The sequence below is a fragment of the Leucopleurus acutus genome (genome assembly GCF_964270905.1).
Source record: "Leucopleurus acutus genome assembly, chromosome: 11".
Taxonomy (NCBI): domain Eukaryota; kingdom Metazoa; phylum Chordata; class Mammalia; order Artiodactyla; family Delphinidae; genus Leucopleurus; species Leucopleurus acutus.
Window position 1 is genome coordinate 36,823,820 of NC_139152.1, and position 13,356 is coordinate 36,837,175.

Consider the following 13,356-nt stretch of genomic DNA (forward strand, 5'->3'; position numbering starts at 1 on the left):
CTTTATGGTATGACATTTCAAAATGATTGCAATCCCCCTGACTGCCCAGAGTAATTGAACTTCTTTAAGTGTACTCCATGGTTTTTTCCACATCTCTTACTTCTATATCATATACCTTGCCTCAATTTTCTATAGATCAAACCTTTAAAATTAGATATCAAGAATCAAACCGATTGGTAATAATATTTACATTTCTCTTTCTGAAAGGATAGCACATGCTTCTTGTCTCGGCCATAATGCAGGAATGGCTGTAAGACTTACCCACTACTATCTAAAACTATAATATTAGACAAAATGTAGAAAGCAACTATTTTTAGTCACTGGACAACAGATACCACAGGGTTGTGATCCTTGCGAGAACCTTGGCGTTCTGCCCATGTACCCTCCTAACTGAGGCATAGGCACAGGGAAGCAGATGGAGCCAAAGAGATAGCCACAGTCTTCGCTGCACAGAGGCAGAAGACAGATGTGCAGAGGAAGAGCTCCAGGAATCTGCCTGGGGTTCCCAAGAACCAGCTTTAGCCAATTATTAAGCTGTGCATGCACTGTGAGAAACTCCAAAAGATTGGTAGAGGACAGCTCCTGGGGAGAAGGAGCCAGACTGAGATTCCAGAGGACACACACAAGACACTGGCTTATGACCGTCCAGAGTAGAGAGATCTCTTCAAGCACCCAAGAGCATTCAAGCCAGAAAGGCCATCCATGCCTTAGGAAGTGGATCCATTCTAGCTATAGAGTAATGGCTACTCTAGAGCCACCTTAAAAAATCTTAAAACTACGCCTTAATAGAACAATGATAATCCTCCAGTATCTGCCTGATTAAAACAAAACAAAAAAACAAAATGAAAAACAAAAAAACTCAGCATTCTTTAAAAGAAGACAACAAAATCCAACAAAATGCAAAAAGCCTGCAACAGTCGAAACAATCCTGAAAAAGAGGAAGGGAGGGAGGAAGATGGAAGACTTATACTACCTGATTTCAACACTTACCATAAGTCACAGTAATCAGAACAGTGTGGTATAAGAAGAGCTCAGACAGTCTAGAAAAAGAGGTCTGTCCAATAAATTTTGATAAAAACACCAAAGAAATTCAAAGGGGAAAAGGTAATATTTCAATAAATCATGCTGAAAAAACTGGATGTCCTTATGGAAAAGAAAATCATCTTTGAATTCCATCTCATGCTATAAAAACAAAAACAAATTCAAAAGGCATTATAGACCTCAATGTAAAAGGTAAAAACTACAAAACTTCTGAAAGAAAGCACAAGAGGATATCTCTGAGAACCTGAGTTGGCAGAGATTTATTATACAGAGCACAGAAAGCATCAGCCATTAAATAAAAAATAAATAAGTTGAATTTCATCAAAGTGAAAAACTTCTGTTCACCAAAAGACTTCATTAAGAAAATAAATAGGCAAGTCTATTGTTTTGAATAGTGCCTCCCCAAAATTCATGTTCACTGGAACTTCAGAATGTGACCTTAATTGGAATTAGTTAAGATAAGATCATACTTTAGGGTTTAGGGTGGGCCTAAATCCAATGACGGATATCCTTATAAAAAGGTCATGTAACACATGCAGACACAGAAACACAGACACACACATAGAAGGAAAAACACCATGTGAAGACAGAGACAGAAATTGGGATAACGCAGGTACAAGCCAAGGAACATCTAGGATTGCTGGGAGCTACCAGAAGGTAGGAAGAGGCAAGAAAGGATTCTTCAGAGGGAGCTTTGCTAACATCATGATTTCTTCTGGCCTTCAGAGCTGTGAGAGAATAAATTTCCATTGTTTTAAGCCCCCAAATTGTCAAATTGTGGTAATTTGTTACAGCTACCCTAGGAAACTGAAACTTCTCCTCATCAAAAGACTTCATTAAGAAAACAGGCAAGGGCTTCCCTGGTGGCACAGTGGTTGAGAGTCCGCCTGCCGATGCAGGGGACGCGGGTTCGTGCCCCGGTCCGGGAAGATCCCATGTGCCGCGGAGCGGCTGGGCCCGTGAGCCACGGCCGCTGAGCCTGCGCGTCCGGAGCCTGTGCTCCGCAACGGGAGAGGCCACAACAGTGAGAGGCCCGCGTACCGCAAAAAAAAAAAAAAAAAAAAAAAAAGAAAGACAAATTTCGGATGTACAACGTGAATGAATTTCAAAAACATTATGCTGAACAAAGAAATCTAGACACAGGAAATAGAAGAAGCAAAACCGAGCTATGGTTATGGAAATCAGAGTTTCCTCAGAAGTGGGGGTGGCAGAAGGGGAATGGCAGGGATCACCTGGAAAGAGACACAAGGATGCTTGAATTTGTTTTACATGAGAAATGTTGGAGTACCTGGAATCATGAGATACAGGATCCATAGGTACATGTATTTGTCAGACTCACTGAGCTGTACACTTAGTGTCTGTGCATTTCACTGTGTATAAATTAGCATCTGAAAACTATTTTTAAAGATGAGCACAAGTCTACTCAATTTTAAAATTCATTCCATAACTTAAATAAATCATTATTGTAGTAGGAAGTGTTCACTTCTGATGATCGGGTCACAGCAAACCTCTATTTTCCATATCTCGTATAAGTAAAGAAAAACGCCTCAGAGGGTGTTCATGAACGTGCACAAGTGATATAAAAGGAATCTAATTTTTAAAAATTACAATTGGTGCCCATTCTATTATTTTAATTCTAGCAAGCCATAAAATGCCAGATAATTCCAACCTGTCCCTTGCTGAATATTTTGGACATAGCCTCCTAATCAGCTATATTTTCCATTCAAACACGGGAATAATGAGAGTCCCAAAGTGCCAGTAAATTTCCTAAATGTAAGGTGAGCCTCCTTTTCTATACAAACTAGAAGAATTCAAAGTATTTGATCACTTTCTAACTTGAGAAGATGAGATTAAGGAACACAGACTCCAAATTGTATTCTAAAAAGCCAGCTGTCCTACTAATTGTTGTACATGTCAAACAAAAGACCTTCCCCATCACAAATGAGTGATAAAGGAATAAAGACTATTAATTTAGTAAAAAACCTTTCCTTTTTTTAACATCTTTATTGGAGTGTAATTGCTTTACAGTGGTGTGTTAGCTTCTGCTGTATAACAAAGTGAATCAGCTATACATATACATATATCCCCATAACTCTTCCCTCTTGCACCTCCCTCCCTCCCACCCTCCCTATCCCACCCGTCTAGGTGGTCACAAAGCACCGAGCTGATCTCCCTATGCTATGAGGCTGCTTCCCACTAGCTATCTATTTTGTATTTGGTAGTGTATATACGTGCATGCCACTCTCTCACTTTGTCCCAGCTTACCCTTCCCCCTCCCTGTGTCCTCAAGTCCATTCTCTAGTAGGTCTGCGTCTTTATTCCTGTCTTGCCCCTAGGTTCTTCATGACCATTTTTTTGTTTGTTTGTTTGTTTTTTTAGATTCCATATATATGTGTTAGCATACGGTATTTGTTTTTCTCTTTCTGACTTACTTCACTCTGTATGACAGATTCTAGGTCCACCCACCTCACTACAAATAACTCAATTTCGTTTCTTTTTATGGCTGAGTAATATTCCATTGTATATATGTGCCACATCTTCTTTACGCATTCATCTGTCGATGGACACTTAGGTTGCTTCCATGCCCTGGCTATTGTAAATAGAGCTGCAATGAACATTGTGGTACATGACTCTTTTTGAATTATGGTTTTCTCAGGGTATATGCCCAGTAGTGGGATTGCTGGGTCATATGGTAGTTCTATTTGTAGTGTTTTAAGGAACCTCCATACTGTTCTCCACAGTGGCTGTATCAATTTACATTCCCAGCAATAGTGCAAGAGGGTTCCCTTTTCTCCACACCCTCTCAAGCATTTATTGTAAAAAACCTTTCTTAATCAAATGTTACGATTCCTGACTTAAGGTCCACCAAGCATAGGGAAGGTGACAGGAATGAGGCACAGTATTTAGAGCTATGCTATTCAATACAGTACAGAGTCGTGTACTCTGTGGCCTGCAGTGTGGTGTGCAGTGGCTATATCAGTACACTAGCCATGTAAGCCTATTTAACTTTAAGCTATTACATTTTTTATAATTAATTTTTATTAGAGTATAGTTGTTTTAGAATGTTGTGTTAGTTTCTGCTGTACAGCAAAGTGAATCAGCTACATATATACATATATCCCCTCTTTATTGGATTTTCTTCCCATTTAGGTCACCACAGAGCACTGAGTAGAGTTCCCTGTGCTTTACAGTAGGTTCTCATTAGTTATTTATTTTATACATAGTAGTGTATATATATCAATCCCATTCTCCCAATTTATCCCACTCCCCCTTCCATCCCTGGTATCCATACATCTGTTCTCTACATCTGTGTCTCTAATTCTGCTTTGAAAATAAGTTTTTATCTGTATTGTTTTTCTAGATTGCACATATAAGCGATATTATACAATATTTGTTTTTCTCTTTCTAACTTACTTCACTCTGTATGAAAGTCTCTAGGTCTATCCATGTCTCTGCAAATTGCATAATTTCATTCCGTTTTATGGCTGAGTAATATTCCGTTGTATATGTGTACCACATCTTCTTTATCCATTCTTCTGTTGATGGACAGTTAGGTTGCTTCCATGTCCTGGCTATTGTAAATAGTGCTGCAATGACCATTGGGGTGCATGTATCTTTTTGAATTATGGCTTTCTCTGGGTATATGCCCAGGAGTGGGATTGCTGGGTCATATGGTACTCTATTTTTAGTTTTTTAAGGAACCTCCATACTGTTCTCCACAGTGGCTGTATCAAGTTACATTTCCACCAACAGTGTGAGAGGGTTCACTTTTCCCCACACCTTCTCCAGCATTTATTGTTTGTGGAGTTTTTGATGATGGCCATTCTGACTGGTGTGAGGTGATACCTCACTGTAGTTTTGATTTGCATTTCTCTAACAATTAGTGATGTTGAGCATCTTTTCATGTGTTTGTTGGCCATCTGTATGTCTTCTTTGGGGAAATGTCTATTTAGGTACAGAAACACAAAAGACCCCAAATAGCCACAGCAATCTTGAGAAAGAAAAATGGAGCTGGAGAAATCAGGCTCCCTGACCTCAAACTATACTACAAAGTTACAGTCATCAAGACAGTATGGTACTGGCACAAAAACAGAAATATAGATCAATGGAACAGGATAGAAAGCCCAGAGAGAAACCCACGCACCTATGGTCACCTAATCTATGACAAAGGAGGCAAGAATATACAATGGAGCAAAGACAGCCTCTTCAATAAGTGGTGCTGGGAAATCTGGACAGCTACATGTCAAAGAATGAAATTAGAACACTCCCTAACACCATACACAAAAATAAACTCAAAATGTATTAGAGACCTAAATGTAAGGCCAGACACTATAAAACTCTTACAGGAAAACATAGGGAGAACACTATTTGACATAAATCACAGCAAGATCTTTTTTGACCCATCTCCTAGAGTAATGAAAATAAAAACAAAAGTAAACAAATGGGACCTAATTAAACTTAAAACCTTTTGCACAGCAAGGGAAACCATAAATAAGATGAAAAGATAACCCTCAGAATGGGAGAAAATATTTACAAATGAAGCAACTGACAAGGGATTAAACTCCAAAATATACAAATAGCTCATGCAGCTCAATATCAAAAAAAAAACAACCCAATCAAAAAATAAGCTATTAAATTTAAATACAAATTTAAATGCTCAGTTCCTCATTCACACTAGCCACATTTCAAGTGTGCAATACCACACATAGCTAATGGTTACCATATTGGACCTTTCCACACATTACACCCTTCTATTGGACAACTCCAATTTAGAAAGCAAGCTGGGGACAAGAAACAGTCCTTAAGGTAAAAGCTACATTTTAAATTCAATGGAAACTTGGTATTCTGAGGCAAAGGCAATGGCCCAATACTAAGGATTAAGATTTGGAACCTTGTGAACCAGAGATTTTTCATAAACACACACACACACACACACATGCACACGCACATACACAACCCTAAAGCAAAAACTAGAGGTCAATCAGTCTTAGTTCACATGAGAGTCACCCCAAATATCTCGTAACAGCAAATTCACTTTGCCTCCATTTCCAAGGAAAGTTTTTGAGCCAAGATGTATTTTTCTTTGCCTGGTTATTCTCTATTTATGTCAAGGATTTAATCCTGAAGGCTTTTAAAATTCAAGACTTTAGATTAGAAAATGACGAGCTCCATGTTAAGGCAGTGCTGATGCTGGACCTATAAAAATGCTAATATAATAAAAATGGAGTTGAAACATTTATACCAAGAGCACTAATAACCATATGGATCAATGACTGGAGTGGATCCACTGAAGTCACTGACTTGGCCATGTACATGGTTTAAGGCCATTTAAGAGACAACTTATAGGCCAGATGTCTATAAAAGTGCTCTCATAGCATCTGTGGTTTGTTACGCAAGTATATATTTAGAGATTATTGACCCCCAAAGACCACAAAAGTTCCTTTGGAGCCATCACAGTTAACGATGCATTTATCTTAAGGGAAAATTCCAGCACTGTCAGGCAGTCTATGGTGTCAGCATCAACATGGACAGTCTGCTTTTATGAAGATTCTTAATGCCACAGATGGGGATGGCTTCTTTAGTGCCACTGTGGTCTAATCATACCAAACCCCGCTAAGAGAGTCCTCAGTTTACGGATCACTAGCAATATCGATCAGCACAGCTCCTCTGGAAGAATTATCATTTATCATGTTGATATTACTCCTGCTGCCATCTATTGTATTTTAAGTTGCCACAATAGTAGAATAGCCTGGGTTCCAGGTGAAAAAATAATCTAATTTTTCTTACATACTCTCCCCTTTCAGACAATGTGCCAAAGCGTTATGACAATTTATTGTAAGCAATGGAACCCATCTAAGATGATCAATGCAAAATAAATCCTAAAACATATTTTTTCTGGTTATTCTCGGGCCAAGAACTTTTAAATTCTCTAAATGATCTTTCCATTTCCATTTGAACTCTATATGTATGATACATACAGATATTACTTGGGATTTTTCAGTTACACCACTTTCCAGAATTAAAAACAAACCATCTCTCTCTCATGGCATTCTGACATCTCACACACAATAACGTTCTGAAGCCAGTATCAGCCACAGGTCTTTGCAAAGTGGCTTTTTAGTCTCAGGATATCTTGTAGGGACATAGAGAGAGCAGCTGATTATCACCAGGCAAAGTTTTCCCCCATACTACATAATGCCAGATACCAGAACTCAGAATATTATGTAACATTCTATGCTTCTAATAGCTTCAGGTAAGCCAGAACAGAAAAAACCCCACAGTAATGGCTAGAGACTCAGCTGTACAGTCACCACCATCACCAATATTACTACTGGCAGGGCAGTTAGTGACCCCATGCCAAGCTCACTGGTACAGTAAGGATGCAAACAGGATTAAGAATGGAACATGTAAATCACCATTCTTATAAAGTAAGTGCATTGGATTATTATCTTATTCATATATGTATTCTGCTTCTATTAATCCTCTTCCAAACTAAGGTGCATGTTCCTGAAGCACTATAATCATATATCCTATTACTATTTACTGTTTAACTCCACTGAGACTAATATAGTAGATTTAACACAGTGGACTTATTCCCATTTCTTATGTGTAACAGGGATAATATTTTATAAATTATTAATATGCCTCTGAATGCATTCACCTTAGCTAGCCTAAGCATCCTTCTGCCTAGGAGGAAAATTTTGGCTCAGTACAGACAGAATGCAAAGAAAAAAAGCCTAAGTAATATTCAACTTCTGTAATTCAAAAATAGGATCTTGCAGAAAGACTATAGCCTTGCAAGCCTGCTACTATCTCCAGAGAGGGTTTTATAAATGTCTCAAGTCCTTCCTTGTATATACCAAGAGCCAAGCTTGTAGAACACAGCTCTTAGAGATGCCTAGTAGTGTATTAATGATACCTCTTCCACCAGAGTAAACTCAGAAGTGCAATGGGCTAAGGAAGAGGGATGTCTTGAGATTTACCTTTCCCAAGGTCTGGTTCGGGACCCTGCCAGGGAAAAGACCAGAGGAACAGTGAGGTGGCTTTAACAAAGAGCGACGCAGAGGGGTCAGCCACCCAGACTAGGGTCAAGTGGGAGTTAGAGCCAGACCTCGTGAGGCTCTAGAGCATCAGCAGGACCAAGATAAGGCAGTCAGCCAGGTGATACCACTGGCTCTGACCGAGTGCACAAGTACAAAAGCCAGTGTACAAGTAACAACAGCCATAGACTTGAGCCACGACTGCCAGCACAAGTAGCAACAGGTGGGCATGGGATATCACCCCAGAGAGCAGCAGAGAGATGGACATCAACACATACACACAAACACCCTGCAGATAGTGGAACCAGAGGATAAGCCTCCCAAAGATCTCAAGTCTTTCCTTTGGGTATGAGGTCACCAAAGCCATATCCTCCTTATGAACCATCATCATTGTAGAAAAAAACAGAAGGCACAAACTATCTGAGACTGGGGATTTTTAATCAACAGACTGATCACTCCTTCTCACCTGAAAAGAGCTCAGGTTTAAGCAGTGGTCACTGGACAAAAATCATTTAATAAGAATCTATTTCAATATTTCTTTGAAGGCAGGGATTACAAACCCCCCAACTGGCCCATCCATTTCCAGAAACATAAATTTGAATTTGAATAGCTTTAAGTGAAACTTGAACTTTCCATTTAGCTATTGACCTCACTACTTATAATCTCATAGCTGGTTCAGTGAGCTTATTTGTGTTACTTACCCTGGCCATGTAAGCAATAATTTTGTGATGGTCTGCTTTAAAAATTTTAAGATGATATAGGTCTGTTTCTTTCTGCTGAATTTACATGTTGGCAAGAAGGAACTCACAAATTAAGAAGTTTTTAAAAGTAGATGAACATCAGATTTCTTGGACAGGACACAAAATGCACAAACCATAGAAGAAAAAAATTATATATTGGACTTCATCAAAAGTAAATATCCCTGTTCATCAAAGGACTCCATTAAGAAAATGAATAAACAAGCCACAACTGGGGGAAAACATTCACGAGGTATATATCTGATAAATAACTCATATCTACAATATATTGGGATGGCCGAAAAGTTTGTTTGGGTTTTTACAGAAGATCTTATGGAAAAACCCGAACGAACTTTTTGGCCAATCCAATACGAAGAAATTCTATGAGAACCAACAATAAAAAGATTTTTATTTTAAATGGACAGAACAATTGAGCAGATATTTCACAAAAAGAAATAACTGAATAGTATATTATGCTATAGCAGGAAAATGCAAATTAAATCCAAAATGAGATACCCGTTCATACCCACAAAACTGGCTAAAATCAAAAAGACTACAAAAACAAATGTTGGTAAGGATGTGGAGCATTTCTATAGGAGCACAGAGTGATACAAAACAGTACAACCGGGCTTCCCTGGTGGCGAAGTGGTTGAGAGTCCGCCTACCGATGCAGGGGACACGGGTTCGTGCGCCGGTCCGGGAAGATCCCACATGCCGTGGAGCGGCTGGGCCCGTGAGCCATGGCTGCTGAGCCTGTGCGTCCGGAGCCTGTGCTCCGCAACGGGAGAGGCCACAGCAGTGAGAGGCCCACGTACCGCAAAAAAAAAATAAAAAATAAAAATTAAAAAAAAAATATATATATATATAGGCAAACTTCATCTATCACATAAGAAATCAGAGCATAGTTGTGGGGGACGGAGTGCAAGATAGACTGCAAAGGAGCCCAGGGAACTTTATGGGGGAATGGCAATGTTCTATACCTTGTTCTGGATGGTACACACACAATTGTATACAATTATCAAACCATATCAAACTAAGTACTCAAGATTTATACATTCAACTGCATGTTAATTGTGTCTCAATGAAAATATATATTTATAGAACAACACAGTTCCATAGGGAATAATGATCATATTGAGAGACAGAACTACTAACTTAGTAGTCCTGAAAAAGATTTTTTAATTATTATTTTTCATGACAATTAAAAAAAACGCAGACATAAATAATTCCAACAACATAAAAAAGGAACTAAGGGAAGGGAAGTCTCTGTGCAAGTGGAAAAGTGTAAGAGACTGAGTGACAAGGATGTCTATTCTGTGCACTTGGTCATTTTCTTAATGGTATCAGGAGAGTCATTTCAAAAATACTTTAATTTGCTCTAAAACCATAATATATTCATGGTTTTGTTAATAAATTGTTATTAAAGATTATTTTTTATAATATTATTTTTGAAGATTACATTTAATTAGAGAGTGAGGCTTCTCGCATCAAAGAAAGAGGGTATCCATACAAAATCACAATTTTTTCTTCTGTAAAAAATTAATATTGGAGGTGTACACGAAAACAATGGAGTACAGCTCATTGAAAAAAGCAAATTTATGAAACAAGTTTCTCACAGTTCTTGCAAAATTTAGCAACTTGAAGTATATGATAAACAGTAATAAAATGAATAATTTGAAACGATAGGGACTTGCAACATAGCCCTGGCAACACCGTTAAATGGAGCCCATAGGGACTGTATAAAGCTTTGGCAACAACGACAACAACGTAGATGTTAATGAAAGAGAACAGCCAAAGAGATCAGGGAGGAGAAAGTGCAATTTAGGAAGAAGGTGGTGAATCCAGATGAAGGGATTAGATGAAACAGACAAATACAATTTTGCGCTTGGGGGTTATCCAGAGGCTCTGGGAGCCTAATAATCTTACATACAGTATGCTTAAAATACCTATATTGTAGGTACCTATTTATATAATTATGAATAAAATTCAGCTATAATGCTATCCATATTGTATTAATCAAGTAATTCATCATTCCCTTTTTTGTTCAAAGCATTAGCAAGAGAACCCTAAACAGTTATTGTTTATAATAGAAATACCTTAATCCATCTGGTCAGCACACTACTGTCTTGGAAGGATCTGACTGGGTTAGTCTGACAAACTCACATACCCACCACCATAAATCAAGAGGAGTAAAGAATCCACATTCATAAATAAATATTAATGGTAAACCTCAGGAAAAATTTGGTAAGGGTTTTCGTAAAGTCATTTCTATGCATTTTCTATAAGAAAAATACTGAAACATTAAATGGACTAAAACTCCAGGCAAGTCCAAATTTGGGTTTTTTTTGCTTATGATTGCATGTCAATAACAATATATGTACATATTAAAAAAAGATAACCAACCACTGTTAGTTCATGGTAATACTAAACAGAATGATATAAAGTCAAGTTATTATATTTTTTTCAGTCTTTTTTAGCATCCTGCTAAATCTTCAATTTTCACCAGCAATTTGTTTATTTACTGCTATAGCTACAGACAGAATTAAACTATAGCTCCAAAGATATAGTGCTTTCAAAATCAAAATGCAAAAAAGCTTCACAGGTCTATCTGGAGGACTGAATAGGCTAACGCTTGTTATAAACCCCATTCCTCCTACAGAGGGAGGATGCGCCATGTGAAAAATGGCCTATTTCAGTTCCAAATGTTGGCAGCAATCTGTACCAATGAGACCCAATTCCAGAGCCAGCAGTACCCAGGTCTTTTCACGCATCACATACTGACAGCTAAATCTGCTTGCGGTATCTTATGCCATACAGTGTTCTTCCTCAATACCTACAATACCACAAAGACGGATTTTGTCCTTCAAAAACATTTGATCTTTTCTTCGAAAGTGCACTCCGTTCTACTTTCTCTAATTAAAAATAAGTCTCTCTGCAGCAAGAATGTAGAACATTCATTCTACACTTCCCATCGTCCTCTCTCATATTTTTATAGATTTATTTTACGAGTTCTCTCCATTTAATCCACTAAAATCTAAATGTATTCACTGTCCAGTGGTCATCAATATCAACAGAGCATTTGATTTACTATTTTTCCTTGAATAGAGAGCTTGTACCTGAAATTCTACATCTCAGTTTAATGATTTGAACATTTCCTCCTGTGGAGTCATATCCCAACATACACTGTTGGAAAAAAAAAATAACAAATTATATTTTCCTTACCTACTTCTTCTACTAAGATAGTGTGGAAAGAAAACGAAGCCTCCGGGACTTCCCTGGTGGTGCAGTGGTTAAGAATCCACCTGCCAATGCAGGGGACACGGGTTCGAGCCCTGGTCCGGGAATATCCCACATGCTGCGGAACAACTAAGCCCGTGAGCCACAACTACTGAACCTGTGCTCTAGAGCCCGCAAGCCACAACTACTGAAGCCCATGTGCCTTGAGCCTGTGCTCCTCAACAAGAGAAGCCACCGCAATGAGATGCCCACGCACCACAACGAAGAGTAGCCCCCACTTACCGCAACTAGAGAAAAGCTCCGGCGCAGTAATGAAGACCCAATGCAGCCAAAAATAAATAAATAAATAAATTTATAATAAAAAAAAAAAAGGAAAACGAACCCTCCGATATCTCCCAGTAGTACATATTTGTTGCATGGTTATATAATGACTTCAGAAAGTCTAAAAAGAGGTAGTTCTGCATTTGCACCTCTATTCTGTTTTCTTCCCATGAGAGAAAAGCTTTGTTACACACAGATGGCTACAGTTTAAACATTCCCTCTAGTTTCTTCATGACAGCTAGGATAGTGTTTACTTAAAAGCAGGCCTTTTCTAGTCTGATGCCTGTGTAATTAACATCAGTCCCAGAAAGTTTCAGAAATAAGACTGAGCCTGCAACTTTCCACAGCCTATCTGGCCTTTCCCCAACTTCACCCTCTGACTTTGCTAATTTGCTGACCAAAATAACAAAAAGTAATCATCCATTAAATAGGTGGGTTCTCCCCACTGGACACTTTCCTGCCTGCTCAATGATTCACAGAGTGAACATTCATTTTTTTTTCCATTAGTCTCTGAAACATGTTCTAATTTGGAAGTGTGTTATCAAAGAACAATTTAAATTATACTATTGCCACTGGAAATGCAACTCAATTATTAAAAAGTAGACCGACAGCAGCAAAAGGATGAAAAGTACTATGAGATACTTTGTTGTAGAGAGGCATCTATGATAAGGCTAATGAAATTTTTGCAGCAACTTGAAAAAAATTGACCTCTGCATCAGAGTCAGTGTTCCAAGGTGAGTAGCAGTAAATACACATTTATTCTGAGTTCTTTTCTTTCCCTTTATAGGCCCGATTTCTTGCAAATTCCCATACTGCAACTTAACATTCCAACTCAAGTGCTTATATCCAATTCATTTCAACCTCAAAAAATTCTTAATTTTAACCCATAATAGCCTATGAAAAGTATAATTTAAAACAATGTCCTGTCTCTTCAGGATTACTGTTTATCACAGAAATTAGTGATGAACTTCAGGAAGAAT

At 38.2% G+C, this 13,356-nt stretch overlaps 1 protein-coding gene across 1 annotated transcript in view; it reads right to left on the reverse strand.

The window, feature by feature from the left end:
• Positions 1-13,356, reverse strand: part of NELL2 (neural EGFL like 2) — a 385,449-nt gene that overhangs the window by 356,467 nt on the left and 15,626 nt on the right. The gene's annotated exons all lie outside the window — the stretch shown is intronic.